At 34.7% G+C, this 19,413-nt stretch overlaps 1 protein-coding gene and 1 non-coding gene across 6 annotated transcripts in view; both read right to left on the minus strand.

Annotated features, from left to right (window-relative positions):
* Positions 1-19,413, minus strand: part of LOC135124645 (uncharacterized) — a 231,819-nt gene that overhangs the window by 155,595 nt on the left and 56,811 nt on the right. The gene's annotated exons all lie outside the window — the stretch shown is intronic.
* Positions 2,120-2,201, minus strand: Trnas-gcu (transfer RNA serine (anticodon GCU)). The gene has a single exon. It is a non-coding gene; the product is annotated as a tRNA-Ser (tRNA).

The following is a 19,413-nucleotide window of genomic DNA, read 5'->3' on the forward strand; positions in this document are numbered from 1 at the left end:
TATGAAGTTGCCATCCAGATCTAGTCTGTCTGTCATTATTTCGCAAAATTCGATTCTGCAGTCAAAATGATCCTCACTCAGTTCTTGTAGTATGTGTTCAGTTACATCTAACATGATATTAAAAGAGTTCTCCTCATTTCTAACATTTCTTGGTTTTCCGGTTGTTTGACGATTTCTAACATTACCAGTTTTGTGAAATCTCTGCAATATTTTTGAAACCGTCGACCTAGAGACTTGTTCCCGAATGGATCAGTTTCATTAAAAAGTTCTGCTACTTCAATATTGCTTCGACGTTTGTCGTCATATCCTACGATCATCAAGATTTCTATTCGTTTCTGTTAATGGTGCCATTTTAGTGTTTTACTGAAATATTCTTAAACCTCTGTGTAGAAGTTTGCTTTTCAGTACACACTGACAAATCGATGACACTATATTCAAAGCTAACTACAATTTTCTATTTTAGAATTTATTCGTAATAAAGAATTTATCATTTTATTTGCCGTTCTAGTTAAACAAGTGTATGCATGTGTTACAGTTCTGGATTCAGAAAAAGTTCTTCTTTAAAAATTGACGATTTGACTAGTGATGCTAATTAAAAAAATAAAGTTAGTTTTGCATCTTGACAACAAATGAAGTTTTTAAAGTTTAAAAAGATTCTGAACATTGGACGTGGCACTGTGGCAGGTATGGTGAAATTAATCGAGTAGTTCTTGAGGTGCGTGTGGATAATGATATAGACAAAATTATGATAAAATGATCATGATCAACAATGCTATGTTCAAACCTCGACACTTCCTGGAGAAATAAAAATCGCCGACTTAATTTTCATTGTCAATTTACACAAAGCTCAAAAATTCTCATGGGACATCGTTTTAGTAGTTTGCCTTTTAGCGTTGGAAAATTGTAGACGTGTGTGGAAACTAAAAGAAATAGGGGAAAGAACATACAAGATGATCTCCGATTATCACTTTGGCTTTATGACGGGACACTATGGGTGGTTGGTGGTGATGACGCTACTAATATCAGCGTCAACAGAATAAACACACAAGCGCCATCTTGCTCGATCTTCGATGATTCCTCAAGGGAAGTAACTTCCAAACTAAGATTGACCAAAACATGATGCATGTAAGACTTTACGTCACAAGATTCCATATTCTGGTCGCTCGACAACGACACGCCGATATTTATTCGGCGTAGAAGTGCCAACAATCACATCCTTCGAAAGCATCCAGCAACCGGAAACATCTTCGAAGAGTGATACACAGCACGGAATCACGAAAAATAGTAATGAAAACTGACAAGATGACGACCGTTATATTCACCAGGAGCTAAAACTTGGACGGAACCGTACTGACAAATAAAAAGTTTTCATCTGACCTCACCTGAGTGACTAATGCAGCAGTGAATATGCAGAACTAACTATGGTAGCAGACTAAGTGCTATAGTAATTTTAATTAAAAGAAGTGAAATAGAGAGAGCCGTGTTCATGCGATTTAACTTCGTCAAAGTAGAACTTTAATAAACTGAACTTTTACTGTGTGTTGTGCGAATTAATAATGTAATATGTAAAGCGAGTGTCTGAATACATTTCAAACATAGACAGTGTATACTCACGAATGGATAAATATAATTACTTATAAATGTTCAACTAAAGAAAAATAAACCGAAAAAATGTTAATAACGTTCTTTTCAAATTTTTTTTAAAACAATGTTTACTGGTCAAAGCTGCCTTAACAGTTTAACCGTATAACAAAAACAGTTATCAAATAGAAAAATCAATGTGGTATAATAAACCGGTCTATCGCATAATGATACAACGTATGCAAATAATGCTCAAAATTCATTTGATCGACTGCTATAATTTAAGTTCGTTTTTTTACTGCAAATATAAAAACCAGAAAAGTTGTTTTAACAAATTAAAATTTTATTAAAAATTGTTTATTAACATGTTCGAATTAAAGTAATATTTTTAGAGGCACAGTTGTTTTCGTTGTATAGCATTTTCAAAAAAAAAATATTTTTTTGTAATTGTAAATCATTAAGTTAGACCACGTACTTCGCTTATCCTAGATGATTCGATGAACAATACCGACAATCAAAAATCAGTATAAAAAAATGTCGACGAGGATGGGATTCGAACCCACGCGGGCAGAGCCCATTGGATTAGCAGTCCAACGCCTTAACCACTCGGCCACCTCATCCGTGATTTTTGCGATCGCCAGATATCAGCTACATGGAACAGGTGATAAATATCATGCAAAATTGATTGTTTACACTAATAATTGTGATAAAAAGTAACCAACATAATTTACAAACTGTCCAATTTCTGTTGCTAGATATTTAAAATTCATTGTGGTGCAAAGCGCTGCTACATTCTTTATTTTTAATAATAACTTAACGTAATAATAAACGAATAAATGCTCAGTGTTGCCCATTACATTCTTCTATTACATTCACCAATACGATTGCGACAAGATGTTTTAACACGCATTAAGGTTTCAGTTGTAAATTTTTTGTTCTAAACGTTCTATGCTATATGAGTTGAGATAAACTTTTTGTTTCACTGTACCCCACAGATAAAATCTAAGGAGGTTATATCCCATATCCTCGAGGCCAAGGATGAATAGAACCTCTCCCAATCCATTTGTTCGGAAAAGTTCCGTCAAGGTATTTTCGCACACCTCTTTGAAAATGCGCAGGTGCTTCGTCTTGTTGATACCATAAATTTTGACGTGTTTCCAAATTAACATTTTTTAGAAGTAATGCTAATGTACTCCAAAGAAAATTCAGACACAAATTTCCATTTAAATTATCCCGGAAAAAGAAGGGACCAATAATTTGTGTTCCGAGTATTCCACACCTAACATTTGTAGAATAAATGGTTTGAAAATGGCCTTGTCTAACTCAGAAAGAATGAAACTGTTTTCATTAAATATTTGTTCGTAAAACTTTTATTAACACCACCAGCCAGCATGGGGATTATATTCGACAGATTCTAAAACTGATATTTCAGTATTAGAACCGGTAGTGTGTCGGTTTTTTGCTAGATGGTCAGTTCTCTCACATGAAAGTTTCTAGACGCTTAAAAATAATCGAATCGTTTAAATGTATATCAGAAATTTGATTATAAAAATTGGTCTAAAGAGTTTAGACAGTACTTCCCTCGCTGTCGGAAACTTGACGACTGCATGCCTATTGTGTTTTTTTTTTCTCATTACATTTTTGTAGTGGGAATTTAAAAAAAAAATGCGATGACGTCATCAACATTTTTGCAAGGACACGTATATCAGTAGGGATAGATGTAGTGTAATACTAAGAATAAAATTATTATATTCCCAAATTTTCGGGAAAATGAATTGGGTCGTTTTGAATATTGATTTGTAATAATCAATAAAATAACGAAACAATTTACTCACGTATACGTATCAGAGGCAACTGAAAATCGTGTATGTATAAACATTCTTAATTTAAGATGACAGGCGTAACAGCATACGTGAGAGTCAAACAGAGAAACTGTAAACAAAACGACCATCGGTTTTATTGCTTCGACTTCCGCTTATTATATAAAACATTGGATTTTATTTTAATTTTTGACGGTGGAATTCACAATTGGTTGATTTAAAACATGTCTATACCACATTCGCGGAACCTAGTCAGCTATGTTTTAACCGAGTTTTAACTTTAAAAAATTTTGTGTCTACCAAATTGGGTTGGTCCAATGTAATACTAATAATACGTGTTGCCTTTAATTTGATCAATAAAATAAATTGACTTCATTAATTTTTTTGACCCACCCTTTAAGAAAATCTAAAAAATATGAATGGAATGATAAATCACAAGTACAAACTCATCATATTTTCTGCATTTAAGATAGGATTTATTTAGCAAAATTTAAGGGTGACGTCACCAATTTTTTTAGGAGGGATGAACAAATACATTTTGAACAAAAGTTTACCATGCTTATAATAACTTTAAAATATCTCCAAGATTTCAAAGCATTCGGTTTTGTAATTCCTGATTAAATCGATCAAATAAATTCACGCATTCATTAATTTTTTTGAGTCAGCCTGTATATGCAAATCCAAAAATATGAATGGAATGATAAACCACAAGTACAGACTCATCATATTTTGTACATTTTAGATAGAATTTATTCAGCAAACTTTTGGGGTGACGTCATCGATTTTTTTAGGGGGGAAGAGCAAATACATTTTGATAAAAAAATTACCATGCTTATGGTAACTTTAAAACATCTCCAAGATTTCAAAGCATTCGATTATGTAATTCCTGATTAAATCAATAAAATAAATTGACGCATTCATTAATTTTTTTCAGTCACCCTGTATATGCAAATCGAAAAAATTTGAATGGAATGATAAATCACAAGAAGAGACTCACCATATTTTGTACATTTTAGATAGGATTTATTCGGCAAAATTTTGTGGTGACGTCATACATTTTTTAGGAGGGACGACCAAATACATTTTGATAAAAAATTTACCATGCTTATGATAACTTTAAAACATCTTCAAGATTTCGAAGCATTCGGTTTTGTAGTTAATGAGTAAATCAGTAAAATAAATTTTGCGCATTCATTAATTTTTTTGAGTCACCCTGTATATGCAAATCCAAAAAATATGAATGGAGTGATATATCACAAGCACAGATGCATCATATTTTGTACATTTTAGATAGGATTTATTTGACAAACTTTTGAGCTGACGTCATCAAGTTTTTGGAGGGCATAACCAAATATATTTTGACTAAAGATTTATGATGCTCTTTAGAGCCTTAAAACATCTGCAACATTTCAAAACATTCGGGTTAGCAGATTCAAAATTAAATTGCAAAATGTTGTTTGATAATTTTGATTTTTTTTCCAAAAATCTGGACGTTTCGGGTAAAAACTGAATTCGGAGTCGTAAACTACATGTGTAGGACTAGGTTATTTTATACAATTTAAGACCTATTTACTATGTACAATTTTGAAGTGACGTCATCGCATTAGTGGTGGGGATGATTAGACAAATTTTGGTTAGCGTTTTACCATCTACATGATATTCCTAATATAAGTACAAAATTTCACAACAATCGGTCCAGTACTTTCGGAGATTATCTGTCTAATAAAAATCCGGGACGGCAGACGGACAGACGGACGGACAGACGGACGGACAGACGGACGGACAGACGGACGGACAGACGGACGGACAGACGGACGGACAGACGGACGGACAGACGGACGGACAGACGGACGGACAGACGGACGGACAGACGGACGGACAGACGGACGGACAGACGGACGGACAGACGGACGGACAGACGGACGGACAGACGGACGGACAGACGGACGGACAGACGGACGGACAGACGGACGGACAGACGGACGGACAGACGGACGGACAGACGGACGGACAGACGGACGGACAGACGGACGGACAGACGGACGGACAGACGGACGGACAGACGGACGGACAGACGGACGGACAGACGGACGGACAGACGGACGGACAGACGGACGGACAGACGGACGGACAGACAGACGGAAATGGGAGACCTATTTCTTCGTCTTCTAGGGGTCATGAAAGATCGAGAAAACGTAAAAGTAGAGAGTCGGCCGACGGACTCGATTACAATACTTCCTTTGCTTACGCTCGGGAAGTAAAAATTAACAACATTAATCGAAATTGAGTTCAATATGCTTCTATCTCTCGAGAAAATAAACACGATCCCTTTGCAAGTGTATGTTGGGTTGCGTTTCGAATTAAGGCAGCTCTTTATTACTCATCGTAAGAGCAAATTTTTCCTGAATTTTATTGATTTCGTCGTCAATTGTTAGTAACCGTATCACAACAAATAATGGAATCTGCTGAATATTAAATTTTTTGTTCAGTATTTTTAATAACGTATTGAAAATATTATGATAAACTGAAAAAAATTAAAATTGAGTGCGTTATTGTAGCACGAAAACTGGAAAATTAATAAAAAAATAAAAATAACTCTTGAACAAAGTAAGAAAAATAAAACTCAATTACACGTCGGAAGTTTGTTGTTACTATATTCATTAATATGTGAGATTATTTCCTCCATAAAATAGATATTTTGCATGTCAAATTAAATAACATTCACGACAAAATTATAAGATCCAGTATCTTTTGATCTGCGGAAAAAAGCAACTAACGACACATTAAGATGTAGCTAGGGTAATGTACCTCATTCCTGAAATACGTCTCACCTGTATATGCTAAATGTGACACACGTATCTTTTGGTCAGAATTAGCAAATTTTGGATTCACTAAATACCATAATTCGGGATAGTCGCTGAGCGCACCACCTTGCCCAGAACTATTTACTAAATTATACTTATCACTTCCAAACAAGCGGTTTTGTTTCGTCAGCTGTCTTTTAAGAATATACGCAAGCAAAAAAAACACGTTGCAGTTTTTCCTTCTTTGGTTAACATTGTATAATATAATATAGCAAATAATAATTTATAATTTTTAAATAATCAAAATAGCAGTCAAAATAACGGGAAATTTACTTTTACACATATAATGACAACTGTTGAACAGTCAACTGTACCGACATGGTATGCAAAATTTGTAATCAAGAAAAATAAATTTACAGATTTCCTTATGTTTATTTAACTTAAGGCATCTATGGTATCCTGAGCATTAATAATAATTAAAGTTAATTAATTAACGAATTAAAAAAATCAGTACCTGTTGAATTTAGTTTTAATGTCGCTGTTAACATATTTCGTGTAACCCCTTTTCTACAAGGATTTTATTTTATAATGATAATATGTTTTTAAATAAATGAACTTTACGTAACTGGTAGAAAAGGGCTTTAGGATATACACTTCCTACGTTCTATTTTTATCTACCTGCTGTGTTTGGAGAATAAGTTTTCATGTCAAAAAGTAGTTTTAAAATAATAAACTGGTTATTGTTACTGTCAAACCTCAAAATCTAAAATGAATAGATATAGAAGTCTCAATGTTTATTACTTTGATTATGTTAATACACTATCAGTGTCCAGATATTTTCATGCCAGTCTGTTCACCAGAAGCCATTTGCTTTCCACCTTATGAGGGAATATTTTCCCGCTCAAATATCAGGACGACTAAAATCGATTAAAAATGGAAATGCGTTGTTAGGGATCTTTAGACTTAAATATTGAGCATTCTGGAGCAAAAAATTGCAAGAATGCTTTTTGTCGCATTTCATGCGCGTGTTACGATGGGATACTTTTCCCATTTGTTCCAGAAATAGCTATTTCGTGTTGTTTATTGACTGTTACACTCTAGCAGTATCATAAAAAACTGTTTAAAATCTTAATATTCAGGTGCTGTGTTCTGTGTTTATAAAGCCAGCGTAAAATTCAAAACGCTATCGTGATCCCCTGCAGCAAAAATTAACCTACAATTTAAATGTTCGGAACAAATAATTCATTAACCGCTAGTAAATATTCTGCGTGTTTCGCATTGTGATTCAAAATATCAAGATTATACTTACACACCATATTAATTACATGTCAACTGCTTGTGCATATCTTTCAGTGTAATAAATGATATTATTCAAATCGTGTACGACCGTCCGTAGCGTCGCGTCGTAAGTTACCACATTTATTCAATACATATTCTTAGGTTTTAAAAGTAATAACATTTTACCAACCCATTAAAATCGAACTTTTGTTTATGATAACCCGATCTATGTTTCTTTCTTGCTAATTTAAATTTTGTGGCTTCACATCGTTCACAATTGCATGCAAATTTTCCGGCTTAAGCCTGTCCACCGCAAGTCCGTTGGGTCTCGCTACGGTCGCATTTAATTTCCCTTGCGGTTTTACATCACCATAATTCTTGTCAAATTTAAAATTCATAAAAATGCATGCTACACACAATATCAGGAAAGACGGGCAAATCACACTGCACGGGGGAATTTGGTGATCACGTTAACTATGACAGCAAAACTGGGGTTGGTACCTCTAATTACCCTAATGCATTCAATATACTTCAATTTAATTTAACAGTTTCATGATTTCATTCACAAAGCGGAGTTAACTGAGTTTGATTTTTTCCAGCGGTCTGTGAAAACGGGGGATAATAATGTGAGTAAAAAATACCTCCGGTTCAGGTCCATGTAATTCTGAACTAATCCAACGTTTTGTGCAGGATTCAGGGTTTTGAGTTCGTTTGCTGAACACAACGCGAACTCGTATAAATTCACTAAACGAATCCGAGAAAAAAACATAGCAAAAAGAAACGCTTCATATTGAATAAATATTATATAAGACCATTAATAATAATAGTCAATCCTTAAAAAATAGAATAGTTCATTATCTTCTGTATTTATTGTGTAAGTTTTTCGTAAAAATTATAGTTTTACTGATTAAGCAAGTACCTGTGTTACATATCATAGAAAATGCGATAAAATCGGATTAAGTAAAAAATATCAAATGATTGATCAGTGTCGCATGCCACCGCTTCACTAGTAAATATGTATGTATACTGTCAATTTCTGCAAACACTAACTTATTCCCTAGAGTTGGAAGTATTTAACAAGGCTTATTGACATTCCGTGCAGCTTGCTCGTGCAACATCAACTAAACGAGGATTTTTGTTGAATGTACATACACTGCGTTTCAAATAAAATGCACCACCTAGAAGGAGTAGGCGTAGAATGTTGAAATTTGGTGGAGAAGACTATTGCACGTAGACAAACATTTGATTAAAATTTCAAAGAAAAAATAAAATGTCTAACACAAGAAATGTTAATAATGTGTTAAAATTCCACGTGCACGAATACAAGACTGTATTCTTCTAGGCATGCTTAAAATGAGATGATCTATTGCCTGCTGGGGTATCTCATTCCAGGCATTTTGAATTTGTTGTAGACATTCTTCCAAAGTCTTTGGAGGATGTGGTAAATTGCGCAGCCTTCTATGCATTAAATCCTAAACATTTTCGATTGTTGATAAATCTGGTGATAGGGCAGGCCAGGGTAAGAAGTTGACGTTATTTTCGTCAAACACTCTTTAAGTTAATATGGCCACATGAGGCCACGCATTATCTTGTTCAAAAGATGTTCTTCGACGGTTCGAGAGATAAGGAAAAAGAAATTGATTTAACACGTTAACGATGTAATGCCGGGCATTTAGCGTGCCTGGAATGAACACTAAGGGAGTACTTCAACAGATGTGTATACCATCCCATATCATTACTCCAGGTGTTAGAGCGATATGACATCTCTGTACAAATTCCAGATTTTACCTTTGGCCTCAAGGCCTTCGAACACGTATGCGTCCATCAGAGTGCCACAAACAAGACCTAGACTTGTTCCTAAACATTATGACATTCCACTATTACAGCCATTGCTGCCTGTCTTGGTACCAGTGAAGCCTGGTAGTTTTGTGTTCTTGTGGTAAGGGAAGTTTGCAGTTTGGACGATAAGATCTCAAGCCAAAGGAACGAATTTGGCGGTAGATGGTACTCCTCGGATTCTGTGCCCAATTGCTGTCATCCAGTCCATCCCGACTGATCGTTATGGTTACCAAGGGTACTGAATAACACTTCTTCTTAGCAAATGATCTTCGCGTTCTTGGGTGACTCTGAAACGGTCGGTACCCCTGCGACGCATTTGTAGCTCTTCGTTGTTCCATTCTCGACTTGTTCTTAATATCGTAGAATCCGTTGGGCCGAGTCTTCTGGTGATTTCCCGAAATGGTAAACTAGCCTCATGCATCCCAATCATTCGCCCTCTTTCAATAGGTGTTATCTGTTGAAAATTACCTCGTGTGTGAACTCGTAGCATTTTTGCAAGCACAATAATGACAAATGTCAAGTAAAATTGCAAAAGAATCTTACTCAAGTATCTTTAAAACATAATCAAAAAATTAATAAAAATCGAATAACACTCGGTATATTATCTAAACAAGTAGTAGTTTTTCTTTCAAATTTTAATCAATTGTTTGTCTATATGCAACAGTCTTCTCCACCAAATTTCTACATTCTACGCCTACTCCTTCTAGGTGGTGCATTTTATATGAAACGCAGTGTATAAATAATTTGGAGATAAAATCAAATGAAAACAATCTAAAAACCAAAGTGAACCAAAGGAAACATTACACTTTTCAATTTAATTAAAGAGCTTAACAATTTATATTACACCTTACATCTGCTTTATTCTACATCTTTTCTGGTAAAATTAGCATCATCTTAAAACTCTATCTCAATAAATAGACGTTAAATAAAAAGTGAAACGTATATATTTTCCCCCACGCTTCTGATGAAACTTAAACTAAGTATCATTTCAATAAAGACAATTTAGGTGAAAAGTTAGTAACATTTCAATGTTTTTTTTTTTCAAAATCTCCCATCATTCTTGTTGCAAGTGAAACTCTTTTTATTATATTTTTTATTCAAGTTTTCAGAATGATAAAATTTGCAATCAAATCCTCTATTGAAAAAATATTTTTCTGTGTTGATCTATGTATTTTTAATTTTACTATTAGGTTTTCCAAAAAATAAGTCAAACCGAAATTACTACTAGATATCCCTTTGTTTGTATTTTCGGTAATCACAGATGTACCTAATTTTACGTATGGAAAATCCTTCCACACAAAAAAATACGACAAAACCAAATCTTCATATATTCGAAAACAGGCATTCTAACAAAGTAAAAACTAAATCAAAAATGAGAGAATCAAATTATTACATCGTAGCACATCTACTTTGATCACCAAAGTAAAAACACTTGCAAAGATCTTGACACAATTTACCTTTGACATATCACACTCTATAAGTCTGACAAAAAATAATCTGCTACTAGTTTCCTATGACTTAACTAGGTATGTGAGCCTCAAAACCCAACTAAGATCCGGTCGATGCCTAGTGCCCAAGTCTTAACTAAACCTCAACGTCTTCAAATTAATGTTCCCAATTTGAAGAGTTGCATACTTAAGTAGAATTTGGTTGCTGTCGTTTTTTCTTAACAATTAATTATACACTAAAATTCGGACCGAAGTGAGGCAAACCGAGGTCAGTCTCAATGTGAAAAATTCATCTCTAGTTTTCGGCCAATTTAACTTCTGATTTTTAATACATTTAGTTTCGTTAGTTAAAACATTGTAATGTAAATCAAAGAGATGTAAATGATCGATGGATCCAATTAATGTTGATGGTGCACTCTTGTTTTGATTTGTTGATAACTGAAAAATTAATACGGACCTATTCAATAAAGCAATTATGCCACTCTTAAGCCGGTCCTGACCAATAGTACACCAAAATCGATTCACAACGAATATTGTCAAACCCCTGAGTGTTGTGATATAACCAGATAGTTGTTACTTACTGTTACTGAAACCATTTTCGTTCAATATCGTAGTATATTAAAAACATAATATTAGTTTTATATCTGGGTCAATTTTTAGGGCGAATCTTAAAGGTATATCTTAAATTAAAAAAGTGGCCATTCTTCCGATGGACTCAATCACTATACTTTCTTAGCTTTCGCTCAGGAAGTTAAAAAAGTGGTTGATAACAGCGTCTAATCTAATTTAGCAAATGATCAATCAGAACTCAAGAAGAAATCAGTCCACCCCATTGAAAGTAAGTCCATATGTAACTGTATATTATTTTTGTTATCATTAGCTATAATTAAACAAGTCACTTAGAACTGTTAAGGTTCAACGTTCATTATAATATCGCATGCGAAAAAGGCGGTAGTTTCTAATCGGCAGTAGTAATAAAATTTTCCTGTTGCATAATTTTTTTAGTTTTAGCATGCGATATCTTCGTCCCATTCACCAGGTTCGGCTGTTTATCAAAGTAAATGCAGTGTGCATAAAAAGTGCTAGCTATCTTTTGCAGTAATTAACTTATATATATCCCACTTCAAAACTGTAATTACTCGGCTTACTCGAGTGACAAATATTCTGTCGTACTTGGTTTCATCCTCTTTTATGTTCGGTTCATCATGATGAACATATCCGTATTCGGTCATGACTTGTTCTGGCCAGGTCAAAGTCTGCCGGTTTTGCCTCCGCCTCCGCTGACCTTGCCAAGATGACACGGTATTTTTTAGCGTCCCGTTTCCTGGACGCATACAAACGAGCCCATATTTCAGTTTGTCGTAAAGGATCCTCTTGAAGGTGATGTTGCGCTCGACCGACCTGATAGCATCAGACTCTGTGTAACGCGACATTAATAACCCCCGAGTTATTTCGGGTGGTTTCAAATTTGCACATCGTCCACTTTCTGACAACGTTAATTGTGTTTCGCAATAACCAGGGCGTAGCGATAACTTTTCGGCGAATACGTTTCAGGATAACTTTCCTGAAAACTCGTTATCACTGTCGACCCGGATTAACTCACTTTTTACCCATTTTTCGGCTACTACTTTAATTAAGGCAAAAGAAATAATATTTCCACGTACTTCACCATAATGCCATATAAACATCTGTTTAAATCCCCGGGTTGCAGTAATAATACCAATACAAACAATACCAGCCAACAGTAGAGTAAACTAAAAAAACTTTTTAAACAGTTTAAAAATGCCAGTTGCATTCCAACTAGACAATCAAAATTACATTGACGGTTTATCAGATTTTATAATTGATAGACAAAATTCACGAATTTCATCCAGTTATTTCGAAATCTTCGAGTACACATTTTTTATCAAAGACGTTGATAGTGGCAAAGGACCTTTGTACAGACACATGACACCTTGCGGTAATAAATCGGCCACAAGAAAAATCGTCGACAGGGTACTGAAATAAGATTGTCAAATTTAGCTCGCAAATTTTTAACAACTTCCGTTAAAGTGAAATGGGATGATACTTTTCAGTCAAATTAGCTAAATGCCAAATGCTTTACGCTAATTTACTGTGTTTATGTTTTTGGTGATTTCAGCGTAAAGCAGGATCTCTAGACGTCGTATTGAAATGGCTGGCTTAACTCAAAAGATGTACACCGAGTAAGACATAAAGTCAAGTGCTACTTATGCAGCTAGTGAATACATTGAAAACTCAATCGACTTTCCTTATTACTTCAAAGAAAATATTTAAACACTTTTACAGTAAATTTGGCAACGACAGACTGCATGATTTCGGTAAGCAGATGTACCAAATATTTAACTTCTTGAATAATCGTAGAATAATAAATTTGAAAACAGGCTAATTAGGAAAATTGCAAAATTTAATAAATACCACTTGACAGCAATATTTTAATCAAGACTAAAATACTTAGGAAGCATCTCATGTTGTCATTCTCGTTTCGTCGTAGAAGATTAGCTCGGCGGGCCTCGAAGATTGAACGAGCTTGGAAAATAATAAATCTGCCGTACGCGCTTGTAAGCTACCCGTAAAATTGAATATGTTCTTGCCTTCTTTGCGGTTTTCGTGTGTTCTTCTTCTTCTCTACTGCCCACGTCGAGCATAAAAATGTCACCGGCCGGTGTATAGTCGTCGTCGCTTTAAGAAATAACCTAATAACGGGCGTCCCGTGAAAGTTATTAAAATTAAATAAATAACAAAAATAACAGCTACGAAAAAAATACTAGTAAAGTTATTTACCTAGAACTTTTCCAACCTCTGAAGCACAATAAATACTTCAAACTTGTCAGAGCGTATTTTTTTAATCATTGTTTAGCTAATTAGTGGTGAGCATAAACAATGGATATTTCTGTGCTCTTGAAATTTTAAGAAAATCAACTGAACCATTTAGACTGCGCAAACAAAACATTTTAAAGTAATCGCTTCGGTAGTTTCGAAATTTAGCTGTTTAAAAAATTCCCCAGTAGACGGCAAATGGACATATAAACGAAAAGAAGGAATTTATTTTTTTATTTTTCTTCATCAGAGGGACCCGGAAAAATCATACCAGAAGATCCTCCGTCTTTGTATTATCAATGTTTCTTCATATATAGAGTGCCCATTAAAAGGTTTATTTACTGTGAAACCATCTTGAACTAAATCATCCCCATGTACTGAACATAACCGTACCACGTCCCACTTTTAGGATAATTGACAAAATAAATCAGTTCCCAGAAAAAATAATGCAAGCCCAAGTAATTTTTTTGATGGACAAATATAACCTTCATTCGTTTAATATTTTCTAAGTGCCTTGTTTTTGTATGCTTTGAAATTTATAGTCGACAGTGTAGAAAAAAATTAATAGTACAATTTTCTTACACGTAAATGCCATTGCAGATCCGGAAAGCAGCATTGCAGTTGATTAGGTTTCATGGTTTCCGTCGTTATTCAGGGTTGCGACTCCTTTTGTAGAGTAAGCTATAAATAACGCTTAATACTGTTGCGTCAAGTACTTTGATTAAAATGCCACTGCTAAATAGGTTTGACATAATTAGAAACCTTTAATGCACAAGAAGTGTGTACAAACGTTACAGTGTTTTAACCGAGAATAACATAGATCGTATTCATAAATGAAAAATTATTAATTCAAGAGTATTCAGTAAAAAACAGATACGTATTAGACTACAACTGGTAGAATTCCTAGAAAATCTTTTTAGAATTAGTTTATTAATACAATTGTCCCAAAATATGGTTTTAGGTTAAATTAAACCAATACAGCAAAAAAAAATAGTAAGTAAAGAGCCATTTCCATTTTCACAAAAATTACCAACATAGTTTAACACGTTTGATCCTGTACTTAAAAACGAAATTTTAAGTTGATATGCTCTCATTTGCGCATAGTCCTACAGTGTATATCTATAACTTGATGCTTTGACGAATGACTGATGAATGTTGAATGGTTCTACAAACAGTAAGAAGTTTAACTATATTAGATTATAAGACACTTATTCTCTATTTTCTTTTTAAAAGTCCACCACTTGTTGATTGCAGTTGCCATAACAAAAAAACCCTATGAGTTATTAATTTTTGTTGAACAAATTGTCACTTTTCAAACTGAAACCATCATACAAAGGAAGACAACTCTTAACTTTTAACAGAAGACGACAAATTAACCTCTTTTTAATTTTTTTCTCCCTAAAAAACATTAGCTCACTTTGCCGCTTGTATTTTTGTAGGAAATTGCGACGTTGGTGAATTAAAAAAAAATATGTACCTACTTTATTTTGGATATGAAGGCAGTAAATGTTTCTACAAGTTCAAGAGTATCTACCTAACTGTACAGTATCTTCTTAACATCATATACCTTTGTTATGGTACTGACCGAGACCACTATCTACAGGACGATTTCAAAATATATGCAATAATTGTAACCATGCATCACGTACCGACGTACCGTAGTAATGTGGAAATATAGGAGAAGCAAATTAAAAGTCGAATGAGGAAAATCCCCATGCACCACCCTCATGGATTCATTCATCGTTAAAGGTCAATGCGAAAGACTATTAGTTGTAGAAACAAATGGTAGTCCTGAGAAGGACCGATTTTTGGTAATGCTTTATGGTGATCGACTTTTTATTCTGATGGATGTTTGCTCCTTGCACCACGATTCCACAATGTTTATCAGAACAAACATAAGAGGAACTTAGAATGCTACTGTACACGTTTCAGCACGTCACAACATGTTTACACGGATACGTAAATAAACTTCAGGACTTCCACGAACTGTAGCGACTGACACTTCCACTCGTTGAAGCTTTTAGATAGTTTCTGGACATTATTGATTTCTATAAACTAACTGTTTCATCCAACCCCACAGACAAAAATCACACGGATTGAGATCGGGTGAGCGCGCAGGCCAAGCTACTGGGCCGTTTCTACCGACCCAGTGGTTAGGAAAATGTCAGTTCACGACATTGCTGTAACAACCATTCGCAAACTTGCACTTTTCGAACGTGGTATGGATGTAAGCCTTGTTCTTTTAATGTACGATGCATTACAAACTGTGAAATTCCAACTCCAGCTGCAAGTCGGCGAATGCTGATCTCTGATTCTTCTTCGACGCGTTCCAAAATTTGTTCTTCAGCTTGTAGTATTCTTGAGTGACTTTGAGGCTTGATCCATAATACACGAGGCAACCTAGCTTTTCCATCAGCCACACCATAAAGCATTACCATGTCGACACGCTCTGAATTGGAAAAATTCACCAATGTCAAAGACGTTAACTGAACATACAACGACGACCAACAGAACAGTAATTAGGCGATTTTATGCTACAAAGGTGTTATTTTATAGTAGACCGAACAAACAATTTGTTGAAAAGCCTTTTTAATGTTTTCTTAATCAGCTAAAATTTAATATTCACAAATTCGTATGAAATCTATTTATATAAAAAACTGCTCAAATAGCATGTACAAAAAACAAAAAATATTTGATGAACGTACAACGCTACAAAGCTTCCCAGAATTTCGTTGCAAATGACAAATCGATTACTATGAACTTTTTTATCGATTATATATTACAGTCCTTGTACCTTGGGTAAGAATATATCATTTTGGAATTTCCAGGATATGTATTAAACGTAGATACCACAAAACAATGCAACAAGTGCAAAAGCATTAGAAGTTATTTGGCCGTTATCCAGCAAATATGCATTTTGGCACTTGCAACGTTTTTTAACAGCGATCTTTAGTTGGTCATTTAAAATAAATGTAGCAATAATGTTAGATTTAAGGCATCATATGATTTAAGATAATTTTGAATAATAGGGAACTACGATTAATACACGTAAGGTCATATCTATTTTTGTTTTCAATATACTCGTACATTAGTTTAATCCCCCTCAATCGAGAGTGTTTTTAAATTACATGACACAGAATTACAGTTTATGTAGCTGTGGAAAGCTTTTTGTCACAATTTTGGGACATAGAGGTACAATTCTGCCCAGGTAAAAAGCGTTGACTATTTTTTTTTATAAAACAAAGTATAATTACCGCTTCAGATGCAAAAGATTTTTTAAAATTTCAGTTGTACTGATTGACAATGATTTGTCGCTGTCATTTTGAGAACGTAATTAGCAATTCAAAAAGCCAATTAGTCGAGAGCAATTCTGTCCTTTAGCGAAGCTCTTATTGACTGCCTGTTGCAAAATGCATTCCATCTCTGCCGCAGCAAACAATGCTAAATCGAAGACAGTGTATATAAGCACTATCATGTCGCAAACAGTAAGCCCTTTAGAACATGCGTTTGTTAGTTATTGCGGGTGTTTGAAGCGCGTCGAATTGCCGCTAGCATATTTGTCGATCACAAGCTACCATCATCTTTACTCTGCATAATTATAATCGTTGATCTGTGTCACTTTCCACACTCTGTGACGAAACCACTGTTCCCTTCGTCACGCAGGTACTTGGACGTCATTCCTGTTATTACTTTATCGATCGATGTTTTGATAACTGCAGAGGTTAACGCTCGAGGGACGCAGTCGTCATGTGTTTCTAGACGTGATATTCTTCCACGTTGTCATTCCAATAATAATTAACTGAATAAGGTGTGATGTGGACGTCGATTGGATAGGTGCATAATTAATAATGGGTGATGCGCACCGAGTTCGCGTAACGCTGCTGCTGCACTAATCCGTTCAGATATCGCTTTAATCCGGCAATGATGGATGATTAGAGCGAACATAAATCCGCATTTGCACACGGTTTCGATTCCTAAATGCGATATTAAGCACACTTTATGGTTGGTACTCGTCCTAGCGTACCACAGCGACTTTATGAGCCAGAATTTGTGGATTTGATAGCCTCGTCGGTGAACGTGACCGCTTCGGTCACCCAGGAGACAGACGCTCCACATTCGCCTCGACTGAAGCCAATTACTTCAGATTGGAATCCCCGCATTTCCCGTAATGCACATTCATTCGACAGATGATTTGCAGTTTTAATAAAGTATTGCCAGTTTCAACTACCACCTAATGTATGCATACATCAATAAGACATTTTTTGTATAGTGTTGTGTTAATATTGTATTATAAAATAATTATGGAACGTACTGGGAATTCGTGACCTTATTAGAATCCGACAATACTACAGAACGCAAGTATTAAGTATGTTAAAGCAACAAAAATAAGACTTCACAGAACAACATGCTAGTCTACCTACAATCTAAATGTATTCACAAAACATAAAAGTTCTAAAAACTCGTTGTGTAAATCCCAGGATTAAAACAATGTAAATAATGCCTTGCTCATTGAAGACTCTTCAATACCCAATGCATGTCAGTGCGTTTTATTTTTATAAAAATTTTCCTTCATTTATTCAAAGTTTTGGTGGACTTTAAATTAATTCTGCTGTCTATAATAAGGTACGAGACAAAAAATTATCACGGTGCAATTTTTTAAGAATTTTTTATTATCTAGACCTTTGACTAAATAATACACCCAGTAGAAGTTAATTTAGCATACAAAAATGCTTTTTTCAGTGATATTTTTGCATCAAATAATTTCTGATCTGTGAAAACTCAATTGTGTCAAGAAATTTTGAGACAAAAAATTATCACGCATCACTTTTTGTATAAAAATCAATTAAAAAAACGTAGTATGCGTAATTGTTGTTTATTTGTATGATATGCACGATATGCAATTCTTTGTTAGAACTGATAAAGTGTCGAAATATAATTGGCTGAGCTACAATAATTGTCTTTCGCCATGGGTAAAGAAAACGATTTAACAGAACGTGAAAAAGGACAGATTGAGGCATACTATGACCAAGGTTTGACTTTTGCGGAAATAGGATGAAAGATTGGAAGAGGTCGGACCACAATCTTCAAGTTTGTAAGAAAGAAATACAGTGAAAATGGACGACAAAATTGTGGAAGAAAAGAAAAACTCACTGCACGTGCCAAAAAATCCATTGTGACTCCGGGTATAAAGGATAACATGTCGTCTCAAATGATAAAGACGACCCTAGGACTTCCTGTTCACAAAAGAACAGTTTTGCGAGTACTGGCTAATGATAAAAATGTTAAATATGCCAAATATAAGAAACAACAAATGTTAACAAAAGAACATATTCAAAAACGTCGTGAATGGGCCAGAGAAATGCAGACGAAAAATGAAGAATGGTTCCAGATAGTTTTTTCAGATGAAAAGAAAGTTAATCTTGATGGTCCTGATGGTTTTAGATATTATTGGCACGATTTACGGAAAGAACCAAAGTATTTGTCAAAACGAGTTCAAGGAGGTGGCAATGTTATGGTCTGGGGTGCCTTTAGTAGCTTAGGAAATAATAACTTAGCATTAATCAAATCGAATGGACTCTCTGAATTACCAAGATGTGTTGGAAATGCACCTCAAACCACCTTTGAACGTATTTCAAGACAGCAAAGTGATTTTTCAGCAAGATAATGCTTCGATTCATGTGTCTAATTCATCGAAAACGTGGTTTCAACGACAAAATATAGCTTTGCTATAATAGCCTGCGAAAAGCCTACATCTCAACCCTATTGAGAATGTATGGAATTCTCTTGTACTAGAGGTTTATAAAG

Source organism: Zophobas morio, unplaced genomic scaffold, assembly GCF_036711695.1.
Source record: "Zophobas morio isolate AGI-343-1 ecotype UQ-CSIRO unplaced genomic scaffold, CSIRO_AGI_Zmor_V1 ptg000007l, whole genome shotgun sequence".
Lineage (NCBI taxonomy): Eukaryota > Metazoa > Arthropoda > Insecta > Coleoptera > Tenebrionidae > Zophobas > Zophobas morio.